Raw genomic sequence first — 11,749 nt, 5'->3', positions numbered from 1 at the left:
ATAGATACAAGCATCACCAACAGAATACAAGAGATAGAAGAGAGAATCTCAGGAGCAGAAGATTCCATAGAAATCATCGACAAAACAGTCAAAGATAATGGACAACAGAAAAAGATACTGGCCCAAAACATACAGGAAATTCAGGACAAAATGAGAAGATCAAACCTAAGGATAATAGGTATAGAAGAGAGTGAAGACTCCCAGCACAAAGGACCAGTAAATATCTTCAACAAAATCATAGAAGAAAACGTCCCTAATCTAAGAAAAGAGATGCCCATAGACATACAAGAAGCCTACAGAACTCCAAATAGATTGGACCAGAAAAGGACCTCCTCCCGGCACATAATAGTCAAAACACCAAATGCACAAAACAAAGAAAGAATATTAAATGCAGTAAGGGAAAAAGGTCAGGTAACATGTAAAGGCAGACCTCTCAGAATCACACCAGACTTTTCGCCAGAGACTATGAAAGCCAGAAGATCCTGGACTGATGTCATACAGACCCTAAGAGAATACAACTGCCAGCCCAGGTTACTGTATCCAGCAGAACTCTCAATTAACATAGATGGAGAAACCAAGATATTCCATGACAAAACCAAATTTATACAATATCTTTCTCTAAATCCAGTGCTACAAAGGATTATAAATGGTAAATCCCAACATAAGGAGGCAAGCTACACCCTAGGAAAAGCAAGAAACTAATCATCTTGGCAACAAAACAAAGAGAAGAAAAGCACATAAAAATAATCTCACATTGAAATATGAATATAACAGGAAGCAATAATCACTGTTTCTTTTTTTTTTTTTCTGTTGTCAAGGTCTCGTTTATTGGGATGAACTTTACAGCTTTTAAGACTTTCAGGTAGGGGGAGTGACCTTTGTGAAATATGAAGGAGGGGGAGATGAGGGTATAGGCAGTGATAGCTGGAGGCAAAGAAGTCGGGCGATGAGGTCAGGTGGTGGAGACACTGGGTGTTGACTGAGGAGATAACTGGTATCTGCTAAGGGAGCTGAGGCATCCCTTGAATGTTACCTTCCTGTGCCGTAAATTCATGGGAGAAGCTTTGTCCAACAATCTTAAGACTTATGGCAGTCATCTTAGTGGTGAGTCTCTGTGGCCAAACAGCCCAGAGTCACTTTGAACCATGCAGTCAAAAAGCGGCTAGGCCCAAATCCAACATGGCTCCGTGCATCTCCCCCATTTTTCTTTTAAAAAAGACCATTAGGTGGAAGTAGTGGTCTGAGAGAGATCAGACATGCCTCACAGAGTGCCCAGCTCGGCCATGGTGAGCCACTCTTGCAGTTAGGACTGCACCCCAATGCTTAGGAATGAACTTATGCTGTAACACACCGTTCTGGGCTATACGTGTGTGTTATTTGGGGGAGAAACTGGGCAGAGGAGCATTTGACCGGCCCGTACATTTAAACGGGGTGTAGCCACCTCTGTCTTAGGATCAACCTCTCGAACCCCAGCCTTATCTGTCATAGGATCACCTTGTCGCCCCCAAGGCACCATGTCTTAGATTGGTCAAGGGTCAGAGGAAGTTGCCCGTCCCTGAGGGTAGCTACATTGGATCATCTTCTCATTCCTCTTACTTGAGCCCAGGGGCGAAAGAGTAGGAGCCAGATGGCATTAATATAAGAGATTGTGGAAATTGTTCCTCTCCCGATAAGTAGTGGGCACCTCATCTGATTCGTTATCTCTCTGGTTCTCCTCAGCTGCTACCACCAAGGGCCTAGTCAAGCCTCTCCTGTAATAAAATTTAGAATTCCCAATTGTTAGCAACTACTCCAGAAAGTTCACCCACTGTGCTTGCTTAACAATAGAATGGGGGGAGGGTAACTCCAGACACTGCAGACACAATGGCTGCAGCAGTAATGGCTGCTACAATAGCAGCGAAAGTGCCAAGGTCTTTCCCAGGACATTTCAGGATCTCTGGATCAACCAGCAGACAAGGGAACCATGTCTGAGATCTGCAGAACCAGGGCAGAGTTCCCCAGTCCACAGCAGCTTCCAGCAAGCAGCAGTGCACAGAGGGTCGGAGCGCAGGCCGCGGTGGGACGGGACACAATGACTGCAGCAACGCCAGAATTTCTGTGATGACAAAAGATGAGTGGGAATCCTCCATATTCCTCCAAGGACACAGGAATGACTCCAGGGACCCGAACCAGGAGAGCTGATTCTTCATGCTCCCAGGATCAGCAAGTCTCAGCAACCACCTCTGGCAGCTGGCATACTCTTGTAGCATCCTGTAGAAAAAACACAAAGATTCCCTCTTCCCCATATAAAATATCTGAACAGGATCATGCCAATATGTGGATCTTTCTATTTCACCTAGGCAGAATTATGCCTAGTTGTAGGATGCCATAAACTCAGAGTGTTCCTTGGCATCCAAATTTTAAAATTGAAATAAAAGGAGCATATTTTAGCATACAGGGATAACTCCCCTTTTTTATTTATTAAAATATTGTTAAAATATTATTTATTTATTTTTTTTTATTAACTTGAGTATTTCTTATATACATTTCGAGTGTTATTCCCTTTCCCAGTATCCGGGCAAACATCCCCCTCCCCCCTCCCCTTCCTTATGGGTGTTCCCCTCCCAACCCTCCCCCCATTGCCGCCCTCCCCCCACCAGTCTAGTTCACTGGGGGTTCAGTCTTAGCAGGACCCAGGGCTTCTCCTTCCACTGGTGCTCTTACTAGGATATTCATTGCTACCTATGGGGTCAGAGTCCAGGGTCAGTCCATGTATAGTCTTTAGGTAGTGGCTTAGTCCCTGGAAGGTCTGGTTGCTTAGCATTGTTGTACATATGGGGTCTCCAGCCCCTTCAAGATCTCCCAGAATTACATGACTGGGAAATACACAACGAGAAGGCTGGTTTTGGGAGTCCTTTAAAGTATCTCTAAGGCTTTTTTAAAACTACCTTTGCTTCTAAGGAGCCCGTGGGGGGGGGGGGTCTAGCTGAGAGAAAACTGGCTGTATGTGGGAAATTTCATGCTCCTGATAATAAAATGGTAATAAAATCTCATCCGGCTCCCGAGGCTTAGAGCAGAGGGGATGTTTATGGTGGAGGGGGTTCCCCAACACAGGTGCAGCTGCTTTCCAGGTTGTGAGGTTTCCAGCCCTACAGGGCAGCTGGGGTTATGGACTCTGTGGCCTCCTGCTAGGGCAGTTCCTTTACTTTGGGAGAAAACACTCAGTTGTCCCGCCCTGGCGCCAGGCAGCTTCACTCCAGGCTCCAATTGAATGGTGTCACAACATAGTGGTATTCACAGTCTGTGCTGGAGTGGTTTGCCCCAGGGAAGGTAAACAGCTAGGGAGGACATTTCAGAGGGTGGCAGTGTCCTCCCAAAGGTTAGCCAGTGATTGGGGATAGAACTTGGGAGTCAGCCTTTCACAAAGGCATGCTTCTCAGCAGGAAATGTGGGTGGGGCGGAGCAGTCCCCTGATAGAGACAAAGCTTCTTTGAATCTTTATCGGAAGGCCTGGCCTCTTGCGAGAGGGGTACCCAGGACGCCTGGGCAGGGAGAAAACTCCAGTGTGTAATCTCATTACCCTCCCTCACTCTGCCAACTTAGAGCGCACAGCGGGCCGAGCATCCCTCCAGCCCATGAGGTCACCTCCTGCAGCGTCATAACCCATACTGGAGACTTTTGGGTAGACCAGGAGTAGTTGGGACAGCCCAGACCAGATCCGGTCAACAGTCTCACCTTCCCAGGCAGGCTGCTCCACCAAACTACAGCAGTCTTAGAAAACTTAATGAGAACCAGTTGTAGTGGCCGCTGGCAAACTTTTTCAGAGTCGCTGATTGGTCAGTGGCGGAGAGCTGTAGCCAATCAGCGCGGTGTTTGGGCGCGCATTGTGGACCAAAGGTCCAAGTGGGCATCTGGCGGGCATAGTGGCCTGCAGAGACTCGAGGTGTGGAGTGCAGAGCCAGGGAGGAGTGAGCATGTCTTGGGACCCGACAGCCAGGCGGCTGGCACCGCCATCACCGCTATCGCTGCTCCTGGTGCTGGTGCTGCTGTCATGAGCCGGGGCTCTGCGTTCTGAAGAGCTCTTTCCTTATGGGAAGTCGTGGGGAGACTGGCTGCCGCGGGAGGGCGAAGTGGAAAGCTCCGTGGCTGTGAAGCTAGCAGTACCTCTACGCTTCTACGGTGTCCAGTTCAGCAACGTCTATGTAAGTTCAGCTCGCAGAGGTGCGTGGCTTGGTGTGGGGTTGTAGTTTCTTCCCAGGGTGTGGAGCAACTAACCTCCATGTTTAACTGTCATCGCCACTGGGGACCACACTTAGCAGCGGCGCTGCAGCTTCTTGATCCCTATTGTGGAGGAATAAGGATCATTTCAAGGGAGAACTGGAACTTCGACTTCCCAGGCAGGAAGATGAAGTTGAGGAGGTTAGTGCGGTTTGCGTTTAGGGACGGTAGGAGGCTGTGCACGCAGGCATAGCAATCTAATTAAGGACACGGCGCCCAAGGTGCGCAGTGGTGGAGAAAGATGAGCGGGTTCAAGGGCGGCCAAACCAGTGGGTAGCAGTGCACTTGAGCAGTCGCCAAAGTTGAGTTTGTTACCCAGGATGTGTCTCAACCTGCAAAGAGGAGGGAGTCTTCTTGACTCGAGTAGAACTCGGACTGTAGGTGCGTTCGACTGGTGGTTGCCCACCACCAGTATGAGCGACCACCGTTTTGCCCTTTTAAAAATGTTTTTGTAGGGGCTGGGGATTTAGCTCAGTGGTAGAGCGCTTACCTAGGAAGCGCAAGACCCTGGGTTCGGTCCCCAGCTCCGGAAAAAAAGAACCAAAAAAAAAAAAAATGTTTTTGTGGGGCGGGATTCACGTGCCACCTCATGCGTGTGAAGAGCAGAGAACAACCAGTTTTTTTTTTTTTTTAATCCCACCTTCTGTCGGGTCCTAAAACTCAAGTCATCAGGTTTGACAGCAGAGTGCCCTTACCTGCTGAACTGTCTCACTGCCCTGTGGTCTTATTGTAGGTGGGCACCAATGGCATCATCTCCACCCAGGACTTACCCAGGGAGACTTCATATGTCGTTGATGATTTTCCTACTGACTTCCCAGCCATCGCCCCATTCCTGGCTGACATCCACTCGAGTCACAGCAGTGGCCGGATCCTGTATGGAGGACACCTCCTGGGCTGTGCTGAGTCTGGCTGCTTACTACCTGTGCACAGGCTTCCCGCTGACCGGGTCCAGCTTCCCCCCTACCCACTTCTTCTTTGCCACCTGGGAGCAAGTGGGCGCCTAGGAGGAGGACAGGCTTGGGGCTGCGTGGTTTGGAGAGGTAAGCGAGGGGTACCCTGCAGCTGAATAAACAGAAGGGTTGGGCTTGAACCGGAAACTAAGACATTGGCTAAGAGGCGTTCCCTTGATTCTGCTCCTCAACACTAAGAAAATCACTTAGTAAAATGAGGGACTAAGGTGCAGATACCAAAGACCCTGAGGGAACTTAAGGCACTTTACAGGTTTTTTTTCTTTTTTCTAGAATCACCTACAAGTACACAAATAGTTCTAATGATATATTCATCAAAAAAATTAAAAATTTGGGAAATTTAAAAAGGAACAACTTTTTTTTTTTTTATATGAGCTGGGTGTGGTGTCACTCACCTTCAATCCCAGCAAAGTCAGAGAGGCAAACAGATCTCTGTGAGTTCTAGGCGAGCCTGGTCTACAAAGTGAGTTCCAGGACCGAATACAGAGAAACCCTGTCTGGAGAAACCAAAAATAACCTGTAGGTTCGTGTGTACATTTCTATTTATTTCTTTAATATTGTTGCCGTTGACAACAGTGGGTCCACAGTGCCCATATTACTGTTTTACTTGCTTGTTCTGCTGTTTAGTATGCTCTGGTCAGTGTATTTCTGTAACATTTATTACAACCGTTTAAAATCTCACTCTTCCTAGTGGTCATTAAGGTTGCTCCTGTGACATTTTTACTATAATCAATACTATAAAATGCTTTATAAGGTTTTTATTTTATTCGTGTTTGTGTGTGTGTGTGTGTGTGTGTGTGTGTGTGTGTGTGTGTGTGTGTGTCTTTCTCTTTGTCTGCTTGTGTTGGTAGGTCCAGAAGAGGGCTTGGGCCCCCTGAAGCTGGAGTTGTTACATACAGGCAGTTGTGAACTGCTTGACTGACAGTGGATACAGAGATTTGAGCTAGCATGCTGAACGGACTACAAGGTGCTGAGCCACCTCTTCAAAGCCAACACTTCTTAAAGTGTCAAAACACTGCACAGCCTTAGCTGACATCACAGGAGAGTGAGCAAGGATGCCATGAACTTCTTAGTAAGTTCCCTGTAGCTTTCTCCACATTGCCTTTGTAACAGTTTACATACTTCTGTCTGCAGGAGCCTGCTTTGCAGTCTCCCTGGAGAAAACACCAACTCTGCTCTGGCTTTGGTCTTGGCAACATGTGAAGCGGGTATGGGTGGGTGAGGGTAAATGGCCTCATTCCTGGTGTAGGTAGAGACAGAGTCCTCTTGTGAAATTCCACCTGGGTGTAAAATGCCATAGACCTGGAGCAAATCTGTGTTTGCTTTAACTCCCCTAGTGCCTCTGAGCTACAGAAGTGATGTCTTCCCTAAGAGCTTGCCCATTGTTCCTGTGTTTGTTCTGTGAACTTAAAGGAAGAGACATGTTTTCCTAAAGCCTGCACCAGCAGAGATGGAGAAATAAACATTGTTTGAAGTTACAGTTTCTTACTTGACAGGTTAACATCCAGGTTTGTTTACTGACTAGCCTTGTAATGCCTTGGGTTTGACATCTCAATTACAGTTCAACAGAATACCTTCAACTCAAACACTGCCTCCTTCGGGCAGGTCAGCTAGAAGGCTAGAGAAGACAGTCCCCACTGTTAAGTTTCATTCACTCAGTCATTCATTCATACATTCTTTTTAAAACGTTTATCTAATATCATGTATAACAAGCTTATAGTGGAAAAAAATACTTTTCTAATACAAGCAACTAGGTCGCCAATTCTAATATTTCTATTTTCTTACAGTCTTTTTTAAAATTTTTAATTTATGAGTGAGAGTGTGGGTGTGCATGCACATGTGTGCATATGCATGTGTGAACCAGAGGTCAACTTTAAATGTCTTTGCTTGGGAGACATCTTGTCTTTCTACTCAGGGTCTCTCTGGGACCTGGGGCTCCCCAGTTAGGCTAGGCTTGCTGGCCAGTGAGCCCTAGGGATCTGCTTGTTTTTGTCTCCAGAGCAGAGATTACAAGTGTGCTGCCACGACCTGCTTTTGATCTGGGTGCTGCCATTCAAATCAGGACTTCATGCACGCACAGCAAGTACTTCATAGGGTGTGCTGCCTTCCCAGCTTCTCCTGTAATGTTAAAAAAAATCTGTGTCACAGGGTTAGGGTTAGAAGCTAGGGTTTAGGGTTAGGAGTAAGGGGTTAGGGTTAGGGTTATATATGCAGAGAGTCATATATATCATGTATAATCTCTATCTGAACAAAGTCAATATTTGTTAATTCAGAAACTACTTTTACCCGTTTTCCTTATATCGGCACTGAAATAGACATAGACTCTAAGCGGAATGCTCTTACTCTGAATGGCCTCTCTTACATTTAGTAGGAACACCATTGATAACCTTTTGTTGTGGTAATATGGTAGACTCTCCAGCTAGAGCTTCCTCCAAACCCATCTTGATTCAGGGATTCCATTAGGGTAGGTTTCAGTGAGCAAGCAATTTCTCCAGGATAGAAGGCAGAGCATGTATCAGCCTGTGCGCTGGAGGTTAATGTACTAGGGGCATGGCAGGCACAGTGTCTTTCAGAAGAGCAGGGTTCTGGGACAGGAGCACTCAAGGGTAGAGACGTTGTCCCCTCTGAGGACTGCAATTGGTTCCTGGAAGTAGGCAGCCTTGAACGATTTGAAGTGGGGGAGTCTGACGTTTATATTGTTCCTTTTGTTTTGCTTTTGATCACCCCCCCCCCATGCATCTCAGGTTGGCCTCAAACCTCAAAATGGAGGATGATCTTGAATCTCTGATCCTTTTGACCTGACTGACCTGTGCTGAGATAGTGGGTGTGCAGCATCACACCCTACCCATTTGATGGGAACTGAACCGAGAGTGCAGGCTGACCAGGCACTCTACTAGCTAAGCCACAGTCTTTCTGGTGACCTTAGTTAGTAAGGGTCAAAGGGCAAACTACTTAGACAACTGTTAAATAGTCTGTTTGTTCACACCATCAGACTTCTCTTTAAATTTTTTAAATTGTGTTTATGCACATGGGTCATATGTCTACACACCGTTGCATGCAGTGCCCGTGGAATACCCTGGACCGGATTACCTACAGTTGTGAGCTGTCATGTGAGTGCTGGGAAATGAACAAGGGTCCTCTGGAAGAAGAGCCAATGATCTCAACCAGGGAGCCATCCCTCTGCCCCCCTCTCCTTACCTTCTTGCAGGAGTGTTTTATACTGTCTTCTCGACACAGTCCCACAGGATAAGTACAGTAATTACTGTTTATATCACAGAAGAGAAAATAATTTTCAAATCTGCCTTAAGTGAGGCAAAGTCACCTTAGAAGACATACTTTTCCCCTTTATTACATTTTTCATGCAAGACTCATTTTCTGTACACAAATCATATAAGTAGTTACAGTAACAATCGCTGTGCTTTTTCTGAAGACATCTAATAAATAAGGTTAGCGTTTTAGTGTTCATTGTGGCTTTGGTGCTAGGACAGTTCTTGGAGCCATATTCAGAGGAAGTGTGAACTGGAGTGAAGTTGCTGTGAAGGATGCTTCTGATGATAACCTCACTATGAAATTACTGTTCTGCTGCTCCCAAGGAAAATTCAGCTGAATTAGCTAGCCTCTTGCAACAGAAAAAGCAAACAAAAAAAAATTAGAGCAAGAAGCATTTGCACTGAGGCTCCGGGGTCTTGAGGCTGCGGTGAGTCCCAAGTGTTTTAGTGTTTATTTGACATGAAGGTTACAGCCCTAGAGAGATGAGTTTACTACTTAGGATTCTCATTTCATTAGCAACATTTCATTAGAAACAGTCTTTGACAGTTTCCTTTTGGTGTCCGTGCATGCGGTACCTGTGTCTCTGTGTGTGCCTGCGCATGTGTGCGCATGTGCAGGCACACACAGACATTCATGCATGGCTCACATTTGTGTGGAGATGCATGTGTGTGCAGACCAGAGAAGAACTTTGAGTGTCATTCCTTAGGCACTATCCACCTTTTAAAAATTACTTATTTGTTCTGCGTACGTGTGCATGCTTTGACACTGTGGTAGTCAGAACACAACTTCAGAGTCAGCTCTCTGCTAATCCTCCTTCATGGGGTCTGGGAATTGAGCTGTGGTCATCAGGCTTCCGAGGTAAGTGCCTTTAACCTGCTGAGTACTCTATCCAGCTCCCTTTCAAATCATTTTCAGGCACACCTCCCTCTGACCCAGTACTCAGCAGCTAAGCCAGGATTGATTGTTGGGTGACGAGGCTCTCGGAGTTGCCTTCCTTCTTATGGGACTACAGATCTGGGACTGACAGACACCATGACTGTTTTTGTTCAGTGTGTATTCTAGGGATCAAACTCAGGTGCTTATGCTTGAATAGCAACTCCTCACACTGAACCATATTCCCAGCTCTTCCTTCAATTTTGCAGTTCTGGGACTTGAACACAAGTCCTCATGAAGGTTAGCTAAGTAAGTCCTTCATGAACGAGCAACACCCATAGGCACAATAATTCTTTCATTACACCTTCCAGGTACTTGTGAAGTCAGGAACAAGGCAGAAAACACTTGCAGCAGTGGTCTTGGAAGACACAAGCCCTCGGTCTTCATTTTCTAAGCTGTAGATTGACATGGTAGTGCTGACTTTTTAGGGTTGTCATGAGAATTAACCAAGGCGATGTGTTGTTCCTGCCATGTAATGATCCTGTGGTAGAACTCCTTTATGTAAGGACTTGGTTGTTTTATTTCATTTTATTCTCTCTCTGTGTGTGCATGTATGTGTATGTATATGTTTACGTGCTACATGTGAATATGTATGTCTATGTATGGTGTGTGTGTATGTAAATAATCTATGTTTATCAACCCGATAACTCCTAATGAAATAGAAGCAGTCATTGAAGGTCTCCTAACCAAAAAGAGCCCAGGTCCAGACAGGTTTAGTGCAGAATTCTATCAGACCTTCATAGAAGACCTCATACCAATATTATCCAAACTATTCCACAAAATTGAAACAGATGGAGCACTACCGAATTCCTTCTATGAAGCCACAATTACTCTTATACCTAAACCACACAAAGACCCAACAAAGAAAGAGAACTTCAGACCAATTTCCCTTATGAATAGCGACGCAAAAATACTCAATAAAATTCTGGCAAACCGAATCCAAGAGCACATCAAAACAATCATCCACCATGATCAAGTAGGCTTCATCCCAGGCATGCAGGGATGGTTTAATATACGGAAAACCATCAACGTGATCCAGTATATAAACAAACTGAAAGATAAAAACCACATGATCATTTCACTAGATGGTGAGAAAGCATTTGACAAAATTCAACACCCCTTCATGATAAAAGTCCTGGAAAGAATTAGGAATTCAAGGCCCATACCTAAACATAGTAAAAGCCATATATAGCAAACCAGTCGCTAACATTAAATTAAATGGAGAAAAACTTGAAGCAATCCCACTAAAATCAGGGACTAGACAAGGCTGCCTGCTCTCTCCCTACTTATTCAATACAGTTCTTGAAGTTCTAGCCAGAGAAATCAGACAACAAAAGGAGGTCAAGGGGATACAGATTGGAAAAGAAGAAGTCAAAATATCACTATTTGGAGATGATATGATAGTATATTTAAGTGATCCCAAAAGTTCCACCAGAGAACTACTAAAGCTGATAAACACCTTCAGCAAAGTGGCTGGGTATAAAGTTAACTCAAATAAATCTGTAGCCTTCCTCTACACAAAAGAGAAACAAACCTAGAAATAAATTAGGGAAATGACACCCTTCATAATAATTCCAAATAATATAAAGTACCTGGGAGTGACTTTAACCAAGCAAGTAAAAGATCTCTACAATAAGAACTTCAAGCCTCTGAAGAAAGAAATTGAAGAAGACCTCAGAAGATTGAAAGATCTCCCATGCTCATGGATTGGCAGGATTAATATAATAAAAATGGCCATCTTACCAAAAGCAATCTACAGATTCAATGCAATCCCCATCAAAATACCAATCCAATTCTTCACAGAGTTAGACAGAACAATTTACAAATTCATCTGGAATAACAAAAAACCCAGGATAGCTAAAACTATCCTCAACAATAAAAGGACTTCTGGGGGAATCACTATACCTGAACTCAAGCAGTATTACAGAGCAATAGTGATAAACACTGCATGGTATTGGTACAGAGACAGACAGATAGACCAATGGAATAGAATTGAACACCCAGAAATGAACCCACATAACTATGGTCACTTGATTTTTGACAAAGGAGCCAAAACCATCCAATGGAATAAAGATAGCATTTTCAGCAAATGGTGCTGGTTCAACTGGAGGTCAGAATGTAGAAGAATGCAGATCGATCCATGCTTATCACCCTGTACAAAGGTTAAGTCCAAGTGGATCAAGGACCTCCACATCAAACCAGATACACTCAAACTAATAGAAGAAAAAGTGGGGAAGCAACTGAAACACATGGGCACTGGAGAAAATTTCCTGAACAAAACACCAATGGCTTACGCTCTAAGATCAAGAATTGACAAATGG

General features: G+C 44.9%; 1 long non-coding RNA gene across 2 annotated transcripts; it reads left to right on the top strand.

The window, feature by feature from the left end:
- The first annotated feature begins 3,696 nt into the window (after positions 1–3,696).
- LOC134479637 (uncharacterized) lies at positions 3,697–10,123 on the top strand. 2 transcript variants are annotated; one of them, XR_010053180.1, is made up of 3 exons: positions 3,697–4,181; positions 4,991–5,297; positions 6,077–10,123. It is a non-coding gene; the product is annotated as an uncharacterized LOC134479637 (long non-coding RNA). The 2 variants fall into 2 exon arrangements; XR_010053179.1 differs by lacking the exon at positions 6,077–10,123 and having other exon boundaries at positions 4,991–5,968.
- The last annotated feature ends 1,626 nt before the right edge of the window (positions 10,124–11,749 follow it).

The sequence above is a fragment of the Rattus norvegicus genome, chromosome 7 (genome assembly GCF_036323735.1).
Source record: "Rattus norvegicus strain BN/NHsdMcwi chromosome 7, GRCr8, whole genome shotgun sequence".
Taxonomy (NCBI): domain Eukaryota; kingdom Metazoa; phylum Chordata; class Mammalia; order Rodentia; family Muridae; genus Rattus; species Rattus norvegicus.
The sequence above is the reverse complement of the archived record's forward strand: the minus strand, read 5'-3'. Positions and strand labels throughout refer to the sequence as shown.